Raw genomic sequence first — 15,822 nt, forward strand, 5'->3', positions numbered from 1 at the left:
AAGAAGGGAAACAAACAGTGTGTAAAATTAATTGAATAGTACAACTTATATCTTTGATAAAAAAAAAGATTGATAATTTGATATGCATAGTCTTAGGAAGTAGTCGTTTCTAATAGCTTCCTGGTCTTAGCCTATGATGTATAAAAAACAACAATCAAGTTGTAAAGTTGTGCTCCGTATAAAAATGATTCAATGAATAAGAAAAAGGCACCATAAACATTCCCTCAATTCTCACCCAATTAATGAATCATTTTACATCGAAAATCTTTTACCATACATGGGCATAAAAGAAGGGAAACAAACAGTGAGTAAAATTAATTGAATAGTACACATGAAAGCAGAGAAACGGCGTATTGTAGTTATCATAGAACGCCCATATAAAAATTAATTGATCCTATCAGCCTTAATTCATGTCAAGGCTAATTGGTTTTTTTTTCTGAATTCCGTTGAATTAACTGATAATTTAGTCTTAATTAACTCATGCTTAACTCACTTCCCCCGTTCGTTCAATTACTTTTGGTGCATTTAGTTTATGAATTGAAGAACAATCTTATTTTTCTTGCTTTATTCAATTGTATTGATTACAATTTATTTGATAATTTATTGCAGAATTTTATTCATGATGAAGATATACGGCTTGATACGATCAAAGCTAGATGTAAAAATAGGTTTTACATATTGTCATTTTCTTCTTTGCTTTACAATCATTTTAAAGACTGCTATGTTTTGCTTGCTTAGTTATGTTTTTGTGTTATTTATGGTGTATCTTTAAGCTTCAAATGCAAGATATTCATGTTAAGGCTGATTGGTTAAACATTGTACGGAGTAGTTTGCAAGCATACTCCCCCAAAGACTTCATTGCGTTCAGAAATATGAGTGTCCATATGGACCCTTTTGATACGTGAAGTCAATCCTTAAGTGAACAGAGAGAAATCAAGAAGGATAGTACATGTTTACAAAATTTGAAGGAACAGGGAAGTCATTTGTTTCAAACGGTTATTCGGCTAACCCTTTGAATCAATAAAAACGTGAAAGGTGACAAATCCAATTATAACTGGTTAATAGATCCACATAAAAGTAGAAGGTGAAACATAAGAACGTCATATAATATAAGTTTTAAACTACAAAAACTTCATCATTGCACCCACTAATGTAATACCTTTTTCGCATACACTTCGAATTAGCTACTTGATACAATAAACCCATTTCCTAAAATAAATAAAAAATCAACAAAACAAAACCCAGAAATAACCCCAAAATTAACAAAAAAAAAAAAATTAAGAAATTTACCTTGGTTCAATAATTTCTGGGCGGTTTCATTAGGGTCCATTTTAGTTTCTTTGAGAGTGTTGTAAGTTTCAGAATCAGAGTGATTACGCACAATTTCTTTGATCAATTGAATGGTTTTTTCCACATTTGTTGAAACATAAACTTGAGTCCCACCTTCACTCTTCAACAGAGTAACCATTTTTTCTGATTAAAAACAGAAAATATCAAAAAACACGAAGAAAACAAAAACCCCCAAAACTTGTCAAAATTGCAGAAATTACGAAAACCTGAATTGATCGGAGAGTATCATCAACATATCAATTGTAGTTCTGAACGCTTTCATCTTTGCCGGCGTCCTGAATGCGAAATGCAATTTCTTCAGATTGGAAGAAATCCTAAAGAAATTCAGATCGGAAGTTATTGTCTCCACAAAGGCTAATTTGAATGATAAGAAAAATAAAATATAAGCATACCTTGCAATTTCCGCCTTATAACCTTCAAATCCTATGAAAAAATAATCAATTTTTTTAGGATATTGAATTTTGTAAGCACCAGAATCAATACTTCTGAATATTATCAATAATCGATTACAATTATTGAAAATCTGAATATTAAAATTAATGAGCGGATACCTGAAAAGGAGAGAGAAAGTAGATCTCGAAGAAGAGATGAAGTACAACAAAAATGGCGGAAAAGGGTTTGCGTAGAGAAAAGGACGATGACTTTCCTTTCTCTCTCCTCTGTACGTTTTTTTTATTTAGGGTTTTCGATGGGTGGACGCCAAATGTGAAGTTGTTGGGGGTATATTAGACTATTACTGAGGGGACACGAAAAGTTAAATTACCATTAAGCCCTCAGCTGTTCCTTTATATAATAGAGATATTTGGCTATGTTTTTTACAAAAATATCCTCATATTCCTTTCTAATTATCAAAAAAATCTATAATGGTCATCTTAACTACGGTTTTTTCATGAAATGCCCATGAGGTTTAACGAAATGCAATGAATACACCCGCGTGTTTCGAATCACATAATATACCCCTATTTTTTCCGCAATGTTCACCAAATACCCCTCATTTGATCTTCCGTTAGTCCTCCGTTAAATCATATTTATAATTCACCAAATACACATATTTATAAACTTATTGCACAATATACATCTACTTGTAAACTTATTTACACCAAATACCCAAACTGCTTTTAAACTGCAGAATTTGATTCAAATGGCTAGTCCAGTGAGTTTTATCTCTAACCTTTAAAATACTCACATTTGCAACACTATGCTTATCAATAGTGGTTTGAGTCACAAATTCATGAAATTCACTATTCCTAAGGAAATATTTTGCATTCCTTCCCTTTGCAAGCTCTATCATACTTCTTCAATCAACCAAGGTTCAAACCTTGTAAGCAACAAATTTCCACATTTTTTTTTCACTTTCTCTCTTTTCTGTTTTCTGATTCATAAGTGATAAATATTACATAAGGGAAAAGCTTGCCCCCAATATTATTGATGAACAAGAGTATTTATACACCCACAATTGCCAAGCAGGGCGTATGAAACAACTGGGATAAGGAAATCAAAGAGTTTCCTAAACCCACTAACCTTCCTAATACTTTCTAACTTACGTAACAACTACGACATTAATACTTTTAATACTTTGTAACTTACATATATAACAGCTAGAACATTATTACTTTCATAATTAATTAGGTACAACATTTAATTTTCTTAACACCCTCCCTCAAGTTGGAGTATGTGTGGGATTAAAAATGCCCAACTTGGAAAGAAGAAAATCAAATTGTTGCTTCCCAAGAGCTTTAGTAAACATGTCAGCGAGCTGTGAGGAAGTGGCCTTGCATGGATACATAAAATGGTTCAATCACACCATCTACTATAGCATCACGAACAAAATGGCAATCAACCTCAATGTGCTTTGTGCGCTCATGAAAAATCGGATTCTTAGCCATATGCAAAGCGGACTGACTGTCACAAAATAATGGAATAAGCTTTAGGATGATGAACTCCTAAACTCAACAACAATCCCTTTAACCATTTTAATTCACATGTAATCGCGACCATGGAGCGATATTCTGCCTCTGCGGAAGAGCGAGAAACAGTATGTTGGTTTTTTGTCTTCCATAAAATAGGTGAATGACCTAAAAACACAAACCAACCTGATTAAAGAACGACGAGTGATGGGACACGTTGCCCAATCTGAGTCGCACCATCCTTGCAAAGTTAAATTACTGTCAGCACGTAATAGGATACCCTGCCCTGGTATACCCTTCAAGTACCGAACAACTCTCAATGATGCATCCCAATGGTCAACTCGAGGCTCCTGCGTGAATTGTGATAGATATGGACCGAATAAGCAAGGTCCGAACGAGTCACAACTAAATAGACCAGGCGGCCTACAAGCCGACAGTAAGCCTCAGGCTCCTTCATTAACGACCCATCAGCTAGGCCAAGACGATGATTTTGTTCAATGGGAAAGCCACACGGCTTTGCGCCTAACAAACCTGCTTCCGAAATAATATCAAGAGTATACTTCCGTTGACACAAAAATAATCCTGAATCACTCCTCGCAACCTCAATGCATACATAACCAAAACGCATAGGCAATTTTGAAGAAACCTTTCAGAATTCACAAACCATAAAACACAAATAGAGAAGAAGATAAGGGGATTGGGAAGGAGAGGGAGAGATGGAAAGGGATGAAATTATAGTTTGGTATATATTCGTTGGAATCCTTGAAAACAGACATGTTGGAACTCCTTTGGGAACAAATTAAGGAAGTGTATAATCTCATCTCACTGTGATATGATCTAAAAATGAGGGGGGAGGGGGGTATAGGGATACCAGTTTAAGTTAGGATAAGAGCTTTTAGTATGCTATTATTTATCCAAACACAATGATTTCTCAAGCAATTAACAAGAACCTTTAAACTTGTCAACCCACACAAGACATAAGAAACGGAAGATACTTTGAACTTCGAGTCTGTGATGGAACTGGCATACCGACACAATGCCTTTTTAACACGTTCTCTGAAAATTTTAAAAAAATATTTAGAATATACAAGATCTGCCCTCTAACCTATCCTCGAACTTATACTTTCAATTTACTTCTAAAATTTAATTTTGTGATATACTTACCAACTGGTGAAGCATGTCTATTGTCAGGTTGATCAAAAGGACTTCAAAGATGTGCTCGAAACACTAGGCACGTTCTCCTTCCTAATCAAAATTAACCTAGCGACGACTCTTTCTAGGAACATTGTTCTGCAATTGCGCCTCAAGACATTTGTTCATGAAGAAGCAGAAGAGCATTTTGGAACGTCAGTAAACCTTTCCATTTGTTTAGTATGCCACGAACTAATTGTTGTGCATAAACTTTCTTTAGTTTTGAGAATTTCTAGAAGAATAAGTAGCTATATGCTACATATATGTTCTTTACTAATGCCTTTTGCAAATAGGACTCTTAGAAACTCAACTAATAGCTTATTGTTATATTAATTGTTCTATCTTTTTGTTTAGTTCGTTTTGCCATTTGATTTCGATATCTTGGGGGCGCGCGGTCCAACAACTAGTACTATCAAAAGAAGAAAGTTGCTTAACAACCATATAGAACTTGTAAACCGAAAATCATTTTAAGAAAAATGAATGAATTGAAAAATCATACTTGTATTGGGTGTTAATTACATTAAGAAACATTGTTTTACAAGTTTCTAAAACAAACCAAAAAGTGACTCAAGTACACCGTTCAAATATCCTTAAAGACAAAATTCTAAAGTATAGCTCTAACTAAATTGAAATATAAATAATCTTCATCTGTCATTTTTAGTCCACCTTCAGTTTTCAGTTTGAGAATTTTAGAACAATTAATCTGCAAAAAAAAAAAAAGAGAGAAATGATAAAATACTTCATAATAGAAAATGAAAAAAAATATACTTAATAGAAAATGGTGCCATTTGTACAACGGAAACGAAGCAGTCTTTAAGCTCATAGGACAACAGAAAACGACTATTGCCTAACAAGTGTAATTAATGTGAAAGTAGCCGATAAAAACTGAAAAATAGTGTTCATTGTTCTTGAATCTATGACCAATAAGCTATTTTATACAAAGCTTTCTAGTATGACACCTACCTTACACACCCAAGGAAAGAGTCATGTACACTAAGTTTTCGATTACATGCCAAGTAAAATCCTACAATCATCTTTTTATATACACCTTACCCAGGTGGACTGCCTCTAGAATCCTACAATCATCTTTTTATATACACCTTACCCAGGTGGACTGCCTGTAGAATCCTACAATCATCTGTATCTAACAGAACTAGAATTTTATAGTAATTGCACATTTTCACAGGTATTCCCACATTAGCATTTCCGACTCAACAACCGACCATATCAAAGGCAAGATTCATTACCTCACATCCTGCCTCAAGGGAAAGTTTGAAGAAGCCTAGACCACCAATAATAAATAAGCTTTAGTTGCCTAGTTGGACATTGGGTACCTTCAGTTTTCCGTTTGAGAATTTTGTTCATATGGTACATCTCCAACCACCAATAATAAATAAGCTTAAGACAGTTAATTTGTGCCAAAGCGAGTAAGTGACTGCTAAAGAAACATAGGGATCTCAAGTCGATCACACAAGTCCAGTGTGGCGGTGTGAGAGTCTCAAAAATCTAGTACTATCCATACAGAATTCCAGTCATCTCATTTGAGCTTTAAGTAATAGTGACAAATAATATGCAAGCTCGTCCTCTTCTCATTAATTCTCAACGTATATATATTACACGGGAAGGCTAATTACGTAACTTCGCATATCTAGAATATTACAATATTAAATATTAACATAATATACTCCGTATATATTATCGTAACATTCCCCCAAGATGGAGCATGAAGATCTCGAATGCCCATCTTGTTTAGAAAAAACTCAAATTGTGTCTTCCCCAACGCTTTGGTGAAAATATCCGCTAACTGGACCTTCGTTGACACATACGAAGGACAGATGATCCCCTCCTTAATTGCATCACGTATAAAATGACAATCCGACTCAATATGCTTTGTCCGCTCATGAAACACTGGATTCTGCGCAATATGCAATGCTTACTGACTATCACAAAACATGTTCATACCTTGCTTGTGCGAAACTCCCAAATCTCGTAGTAGTTGCTTCAACCACTTTAATTCACACGTCAATGCGGCCATCGAACGATATTCTGCCTTTGCAGACGAACGAGAGACAGTATGTTGTTTCTTAGTCTTCCAAGACACCGGAGACAGACCAAGTAACACAAACCAACCAGTTAAGGAACGACGAGTCAACGGACAACTCGCCCAATCCGAGTCACACCATCCTTCCAACTGTAAAGGACTGTCAGAACGTAGCATAATACCTTGTCCGGGACACTTTTTCAAGTATCTTACCACTCGCAGAGCCGCCTCCCAATGTTCCTCCTTTGGTGACTGCATGAACTGTGAGAGTATATGAACTAAGTATGCCAAATCTGGTCTTGTGACTGCCAGATAGATCAGACGCCCAATCAAGCGCCTATATTTCTCACCATCTGCCAAATCCGCCCCGTCTGCCAATGCTAGTTTATGATTCTGCTCCATGGAAAAATCCGCAGGCTTTGCTCCCAACAATCCAGTCTCTGAAATTATATCCAGAGCATATTTTCTCTGACATACATAAAAGCCATGACTACTACGTGCCACCTCCGGGCCTAAGAAGTGCTTCAGGGCACCTAGATCCTTCATCTTGAAGCATTCACTCAAGTACGCTTTAAAACTCTCCAGGAAAAATTTATTATTTCCTGCAATAATCATGTCATCCACATATATAAGCACACTCAACTGCAACGTACCCTTAGAAAGTGTAAACAAGGAGTAATCAAAATTTGACTGCTGAAAGCCGTAGACAATTTCTCAAACCAACACCGTGGAGCTTGTTTCAAACCATACAACGAATTTTTCATTCTGCATACTTTGTCTGAATTATCCTTCTGAAAGCCAGGTGGTATTTTCATATAAATTTCTTCCTCTAAATCTCCATGAAGAAAAGCATTATGAACATCCATCTGATGCACCTCCCAATTCTTAACCGCTGCAACTGCCAGAAAAGTACGAATTGTAGCCATTTTCGCCACAGGTGCAAACGTTTCATTATAATATTCAATTCCTTCCTCCTGATGATTTTCCAGACAGACTAGGCGAGCCTTTAAGCGTAACAAGTTCCCGTCTTCATCCCGCTTCTCATTGTACACCCATTTACTTCCGAGTGCTTTCTTACCATCCGGCAAGTTTTCCAATGTCCAAGTACCCTGATCCTCTAACGCAACAATCTCAGCTGCCATTGCTTCACGCCACCCCTCATACTGCATTGCTTGTTTAAATGTTTTAGGTGCTTTCTCTTCCTGTAATGCTGCAATAAAATTTCTGTGTTTCGACGAAAAACGTTCATAATTAACAAAATAGGTGATAGGATAAGGAGTACCTGAGGAAGGCGATGTCGTAGGTGGTATTTCCGAAGTACTATACTTTTTCCGTATCGTATGCATCACATAACTTCGTAGCTTCGTTGACGGAATTTTCTCATGCTTCCCTCTTCCTAACTTCGTATCATCTACATGCCCATTCACACTTGTGTTCGAAACAACTCCTGTGTACTGCTGCCCATTTTCACTCGCAACAGCCTGCTCATTCTGCTGCAGTGGCTGCTGGTTACTTGCAGTGATAGGCACACGCTGCAGCACAGACTGCAGCGCCTCATGCAGCGCATGTGCCTGCGCCTCCCTCGCCCCAGCGCTCGCCTCACGCAGCGCCTGTGCCTGCGCCTCCCTCGCCCCAGCGCTCGCCTCAACTCTCGCCTCATCTGACTCCTCTCTTGCTTCACCTGCACTGCTCTGCAATGCCTCACAGTGTCCTACCCCTCCCTCACTCACAGTATGCGCCAGAGACCCCCTGCTCTCTCCCTGCGCCTCTCCACACACCTGCAACTCCACATCAAACCCCTGCAGCGCCTCACTATGGACTGCAGCAGCACCATACGTCCCCCTGCCAGTAGGCACTGCAACACCAGACTGCCCCTTGCCAGTAGGCAGATCTTGCACTTCCTCACCCAAAGACCAGTGATCACAAGCACCCTCATCAACCAACCCACTATTATTTGGCAAATGCAACAGCCCATTGGGTGAGTCCATAAACGAAAACACACGCTCATGAAATTGTACATCACGCGAAACAAAATGCTCCCGTGTTTCTAAATCATACATTTTCCAACCTTTTTGTCCGAATGGATAACCGAGAACTACACATTTCCGACTACGCGATTCAAATCTGTCACCCTTGCTTCGTTGATTATACGCATAACCCAAACAACCAAAGACCCAGATAGGTGTATATGACGGAATTTTACCGAACAACATCTCATAAGGTGTTTTGTTTCCAAGAAGAGGAGTAGGGGTACGATTAATAAGATAACACGCGGCCATTACACATTCTCCCCAAAATCTTTTAGGCAAATTTCCTTGAAACCGTAATGCCCTCCCCACATTCAAAATATGTTGATGTTTTCGCTCTACTCGCCCATTTTTTTGAGGCGTCCCAACACACGACGATTCAAACAACATCCCATGTTTAAAGAAATATCCTTGCAGACAATTGAATTCAGTACCATTATCACTTCTAACAATTTGATGATTTGATTAAATTGACATTTGATCGTAGCAACAAAATTAAGAAACATCGTTTCAACTTCGGTTTTATTGCTAATTAAATAAATCCACACACTTCTCGAAAAATCATCAACAATTGTCAAAAAATATTTCGCTCCACATGACGATGGAGTTTTGTAAGGACCCCATAAATCAACATGAACTAACTCAAACATTCGACTAGCATGATTATCACTAATTGGAAAACTATCTCTACATTGCTTTGCACGCGGACATATGTCGCAAATCTTATTATACTTCCTACTAGTATTACTCACAGGCGGGAGTAACCGTAATACTTTCTCCGACGGATGCCCCATTCGTTGATGCCACAAGTCAAACACACATTGCACTGCGAACACCTTCACTTGTGGAACCCCCCGGAAAAAATATAGTCCTTCTTGTCTGTCACCCACGCCAATCACCGTCCTCGTCAAATGGTCCTGAATCACACATATTTTGTTAGTAAATTGAGCTGAACAATTTAATTCGTCACTTAATTGAGTTACATGCAGAAATTAAATTGCAGTTTAATTTAGGCACAAATAAAACATTACGAAGTATTAATCCACCCTCCAATGTCACAGAACCATATTGATTCGAGTTTGCCGTCTCGCCATCTGGTAAAACTATCGGACAATCTCCCGATGTGGTGATATTCCTCAACAATGACAGATTACCCGTCACATGATTCGAAGCACCTGTATCTACAATCCATTGTAATTCCACATTACCTTGTAATTTAGGCTTGGGCTTCGACAGAATATCCATTATTTGTTGCACTTGATCACTCGACACACCCGAAAGACCTTGCACTATATCTGTTGTTCCAGCTTGCTGAGTGCTACTGCCCACACCTGCTGCCACAGTCACAACATTGGCACGGTGGTTCCCTCTGCCTGCACGTGCACCACGTCCACTACCCCCTCTGCCTCCACGTCCAGGACCCCTGCCACCATGCTTTTTCTCGTCCCACCACTCAGGAAAGCCAATGATTTGATAGCAACTCTCCTCCGTATGTCCTTCCCTGTTACAGTGGTGACAAAACTTATCACCCAAATCTGCAGTTCTCGGCTTAGCGATCGACTCCACCTTAAATGCCATGACCTTGTCCTTGTCTTTAGCACCCTTCAAGCGGATCCTCTCGGTGTTTGTGACTGACTGATACGCCTCATCAACAGAGGGAAGAGGTGACTGAGCCAATAATTGTGAACGAATAGCATCGTAGTGATTGTCAAGACCAATCAGAAAGTAATGTAAGTGATCCTCAGCTCGAATGTCACTTATCTGCCCCGCAATGTTGCACTTGCAACCACCACATGAACACTTCGCCACCCGCGTAAATTGCACGAATTCCTTCCACACCTTCGACAAGCGACCATAGAATTCAGCAATGGGCACCGTGGAGGTCTGTTTGCACTCACTCAGGGCATTCTTAATCTGACATACCCGTGTACCACTCACAACGCAAAATCGCGTTTTCAGATGCATCCACAGTTCATTCACCATATCAAAATCCTCAAGTGTGGACCTCAAATTTTCCTCGACCGTATTCGTAACCCAAGATACCAACAATGAATTAATTGCTACCAAATGTTTCATCTTTTGGGGATCGGATGTTGGTTCACAAATTGTACCATCAAGGAACCCAAATTTGAATTTAGAAATCATCGAACGACGCACTGCCTTAGCCCACTCATCGTAGTTGCTCGCCCCCTTCAATTTCACCGGCGTAATCATGACCCCCGGACCATCGCTTGATCCTAGATGATAGTCAAGATCCACCAGCGCCTCTGGCTTAGAGACATCGTCCTCTTTAGCCATGAACAATCAACAAAATGAAGGAAATAATGCCCTTGGTCCAAGTATGCATTCAATGTTAAGTCTAATAAATGCGGTTCAGTATTAATTAACAAGTTAATAATTCAGTGAGATCAAGTGAGCTGAATGCCTAGCTAGAGGCCGCTTCAGTTCAAGTGGAATTAATGATATTAATCCACAGCTTACTCTTGACTGAACCCGTAGGGTCACACAAATAGTACGTAAACGGATCAAGTATTTAATGGCATTAAATACTCCATCTATGGATATTCGGAATCGACGGATCTTGGTTTCAGTGGGAGCTGAGATCGTCACAGGCAAGAAATGAATACTCCGGAAACGATGATATTGCCGGAAACGGAAATATGGATCGTATCGGAAATATAAATATTATCCAAGTCGTAGATGTTGCCGGAAACGGAAACATGGTACGTATCGGAAAATATTATCGGAAATGGAAATATTGCCGGAATCGGAAATATTGCCGGAAACGGAAATATTGTCAGAAACGGAAATATTATCGGAATCGGAAAATAATTCCGGAAACGAAAATATTAAATATTTGTTCGAAACGGAAATTAATTCCGGAATCGGAAATATTAAATATTGTTCGTATCGGAAATAAATTCCGGAATCGGGAATTTAATCGAAAGCGTATCGTACGAATTAGCATCGGACGAGGCTCGCTAGACGAAGGCCCAGCACGAAGCCAGGCCATCGCCCAGCAAGCCACACGCATCACCAACACACGCCAAAGCCTCGACCAGGCCCAGCGCAAGCCAGACCCGGCCGAAGCCATGGGCGCGCGCGGACAGTAGCATGGGCCGAGCGCTGAGCGCTCAGCGTGGGCCGCAAGGCCTGCGCGGGTGTACGGTGCTCGTGCGATGCTCGTATGCGAATCCTAAAGCTATCGGGATTCGATAAAAGATTAAATCCTAAACCTATTAGATAAAGTTTATTTAAATAGAGTCCTAGCAGGATTCTAATTAAATAAATTAGTATCCTAATAGGATTCCAATTCCTTTTCCATACCTCTATAAATAAGGGCCTAGGATCATTATTTATACATAACTTTTCAAGTATTCAAAGCTAGGATTTTTAAGCAGAAAAATCAGCCATAACTCTTGCCCATTTAGCCGAAAATAAGTAGTACCTTAAGGGCGATTCTAGTTGGTTAATTAATCTTAAGGCGGATCCGGACGTGCTGTGGACTATCTACGAAGGGACGACACTTGGAGTCCTAAAGACTTGTTCTTGTTCGGTTCGGGCGCAGCTAGGGAAGGCACGCAACAAAGAGTATGCATCTAAACTATGCTAAATGATTATGTGTAAATAATATGTTTTCCTGGCTTTATGGTTTTTTCCGCATGATTTATGAATTGTCATATGTATCATAACATAACAGTGGTATCACGAGCCTCTTATTATTTTCATAATCTAAATTGCATGAACATGGTTAAATATTACAAATTTGCAAGAATTAAAAGGGGTGATTAATTTTCGTAATTGTTAACTAATTGCAAATTGCGTTTATTTAATTATACGTACGCAGTTTTTCGGCAGTTTCTTCGTTACTCATCCAAATCGAGTGACTTTTGTGTCAATTCCGCATGTAAAAGACATTCTAAAATTTTGACAAATTTTTTTTTTTTCGGCCGAACCCAGAATTCTCAAATTCGAAGCCTAACTATGACTTTTCGGAGGTTTTAGTTTTTCGAACGCAAAAGTTTGTAAATTTAAGATGTTAAATTAAGTATTTGCGATTCTTGTTGATAAATCTTGAATTTTTGATTGACCTACAGTATATGTTTAACAATTATGAATGCCTAGACTTGTTAATTATACAACCTAATTTGTAATTATGATTAATTTGTTGAAATTCGAATAATTTAGAATTGATTTGTTTTTCATAATTAATTATAATTTAATTAGATACCTATCATTAAAAACCACCATAAAAATTGTAAATTTATGTTAAATTTAAATTTTTTATGACCTAGACTTGAATCCATGTTAATCGGAAATCAATTGAATAATAAATTTTCGATTTTTCGCCCTAAAATTATGAAATTAATATTATTTATTAATTTGTCATTAATTTTGAATATAAATTTTAAATTTTTATGCGATTCGCTCATATAACTTGCACGCACAAAGCAATGGACGCTACGTGTTACCCTTAAGGGGTGTTGTATAGTGCGGGCATGTGACGACGAGCAAGGGAGCTCATCGCCCATGCGGTACGAATGCAATGAGCAAGGCCATGGTGCACGAGCACAAGGCAGCAGCCCTGCCTTGTGTCGTGGGCTGTGTGCAATGGGCGAATGGGCGAGGGCGAGAGCAAGGCACGAGCAGTCGCATGTGGGCAGCAAGCGAGCTGCGCCACAGCGCGCACTGCCTCGCGCAAGCGTGCGGAGCCTCGCGCGCAGCGAGCGTAAGCTCGCGTGCCACGAGTGCTGCGCCAAGCATCGATCGCTCGCGCGCAGCGAGCGCTGCTGTGTGTACGACGAGCGCTGCGCCCAGCGATGGCGTGCGAGCGCTATTGTGCGTGCGACGAGCGCTGCGCCCAGCGATGGCGTGCGAGCGCTATTGTGCATGCGACGAGCGCTGCACCCAGCGATGGCGTGCGAGCGCTATTGTGCGTGCGACGAGCGCTGCGCCCAGCGATGGCGTGCAAGTGCTTGTTGTGCGTGCGACGAGCGCTGCGCCCAGCGATGGCGTGCGGGTGCGTGTTGCGACGTGCGACGAGCGCTGCGCCCAGCGATGGGTTGCGGCAGCATGCTCGTGCGTCGAGCGCTGGGGCGCGCAGCGAGCACCAGCTCGCGTGATGCTTTGCGATGGTGAGCAGCAGCGATGCGAGGCAGCGCATGGGCTGCGCGCACATGGCCAGCGATGGCTGTGTGCGTGTGGCCCATGGGCGTGCGTTGCGTGGGATTGTTGCGTTGCGATTAGATCGTTTTGAAATTTTAATTTGAAATTTTCAGTTTACGTAATTTTAATTAATTTTAAAATTAATAATTTAAATTATTTTCTTGGATTTTAATTTTGAATATTGTAATTATAATAAATTTTATTTATTCTAATTATTTTACTAAAATTAAAATCATGAATTAATTTAAATACGACTGAAATTAAATTAAACTTTATGGATTCAATTATAAATTTATATGAGCTTTAAATTTTAATTAAATTTGTATGTTTCCGGTTAGACTAGAAATACATTTTTATGTTTAAAATTAGTAAAGCATATGAATTTATTGGTTTAAGTGGGAGCCCCTTTTAGTCATAAACTCTTGATTAGGTCTACAAAACCTTAAGGTTAAAACAACTTGATTAGAATTAATAAGGACTGAATAATTTGTAGATTATTGGTGCCCTTGATTAATTGATGCAAATGTTTATGTGATGCATAATGTGTTTTACTAACCAGCTATGTGGGCCATTCATGTTAATGAATGGATGAATGGTATATATATTGTATATGTACTGTTTTGCAGGTTATGAAGTGACTAGTATGGCCCAAATAGGATAGAAAATATGGTCTGCGTACCATTAATTTGAATGTAATTAGTCTAAAGGACCAAAGTTGTTTTCCAATTCAAATATGTTCTGCGTACCATCAAATAGTTGTAATTAGTTTTAATTATAGCTTATTCTATTTGAAGAAAATGGTGCCTCCCACGGAGATTTTCAAGACGGACTTTGAAGTTAAAGCTTCAAGATGAAGTCGGGCTATACTAGATCACATTTATCTTATGCATGTTTTAAGTTATTTATTGCTTTTAAATATGTCTTAAAATGCATGAGATCAAAAGCTTGATTATGTTGCATGATTAAGGATTTTAGTTCACTTAAAATCTAACCAACATAGTAAGAGCCTTAAGTTCCAAACTTAAAAATTGAGATAAAAGGTGCCATGCCAAAATATACACTTGCTTGGATATCCTTTACATCAATCTAGTAATAGTTTTCGCTCAGCGAGGTGTTACTTATTGGTCCTAAAGGGGCAAGGTACACAAATAATTGTGAGTACATGTTAGTTTTGGTGAAACTCAACGATATAAGTAAGGAGTCCTTTTATGTCGTGGCAAAATCGATAGGTTTACCTAATAAGTTCTTAGACGTACCTATCAACCAAGAATAGTTTCTAGACTATTAGCAAAAGGCTTTTGCTTACCTAAGATGTTTTAGGATTAAGTCGACAAACTGTGCTTAGTTCTTCAATGATTTTAGGATCTTGGAATCATTTTATTCACACCTGCCGGAACACATAACTTGAATAAAATGCTTAATAAACATTGAATTATGCATGTATGCTAGAATTTAAGTTTATTAAGAGAAACTGTGAATGGTTATTTATTTGTTTATTCTTTTCAATTGTAGTTTTAAATATGGCAAACAAAAATTCATTCAACATTCGATCAATTCTCGAAAAGGAGAAGTTGAACGGGAAAAACTTCCTTGACTGGCAAAGGAACTTGCAAATAGTTCTTATGCAGGAAGAAAAGGAGTATGTCCTAGAAGAGGTGATGCCCGAAGCCGCAGGCAACGGGGTCACTCAGGCAGCCCTCAATCGTTGGATTGATGCCAACAAGGATGTGAAATGTCTAATGCTCGCCACCATGAGTGCAGATCTGCAGAAAACGTTCATCAACTCAGATGCTTTCACAATCATCAGTGAGTTAAAGAACATGTTCCAAGATCTGGCTCGAGTCGAAAGATTCGAGACTCATAGGCAAATTCTTGAGACCAAGCTTAAGAAAGGCGAGCCCGTAAGTCCACATGTTCTCAAAATGATTGGACTCATTGAGAATATGAGTCGGCTGGATCAGCAATTTTCTCAGGAAATGGCTATAGACACCATCCTCCATTCTCTTCATAGCATGAATAGTCTGAATAGTCTGGACAAAACGCTCACTGAGCTTCACGGTATGCTGAAGACCGCTGAAAAGACGCTCAAAAGTGATAAGCAGGATGTGCTTATGGTGCGTGGGGGCAAATTCAAGAAATC

This window comes from Spinacia oleracea, chromosome 2 (genome assembly GCF_020520425.1).
Source record: "Spinacia oleracea cultivar Varoflay chromosome 2, BTI_SOV_V1, whole genome shotgun sequence".
NCBI lineage: Eukaryota > Viridiplantae > Streptophyta > Magnoliopsida > Caryophyllales > Amaranthaceae > Spinacia > Spinacia oleracea.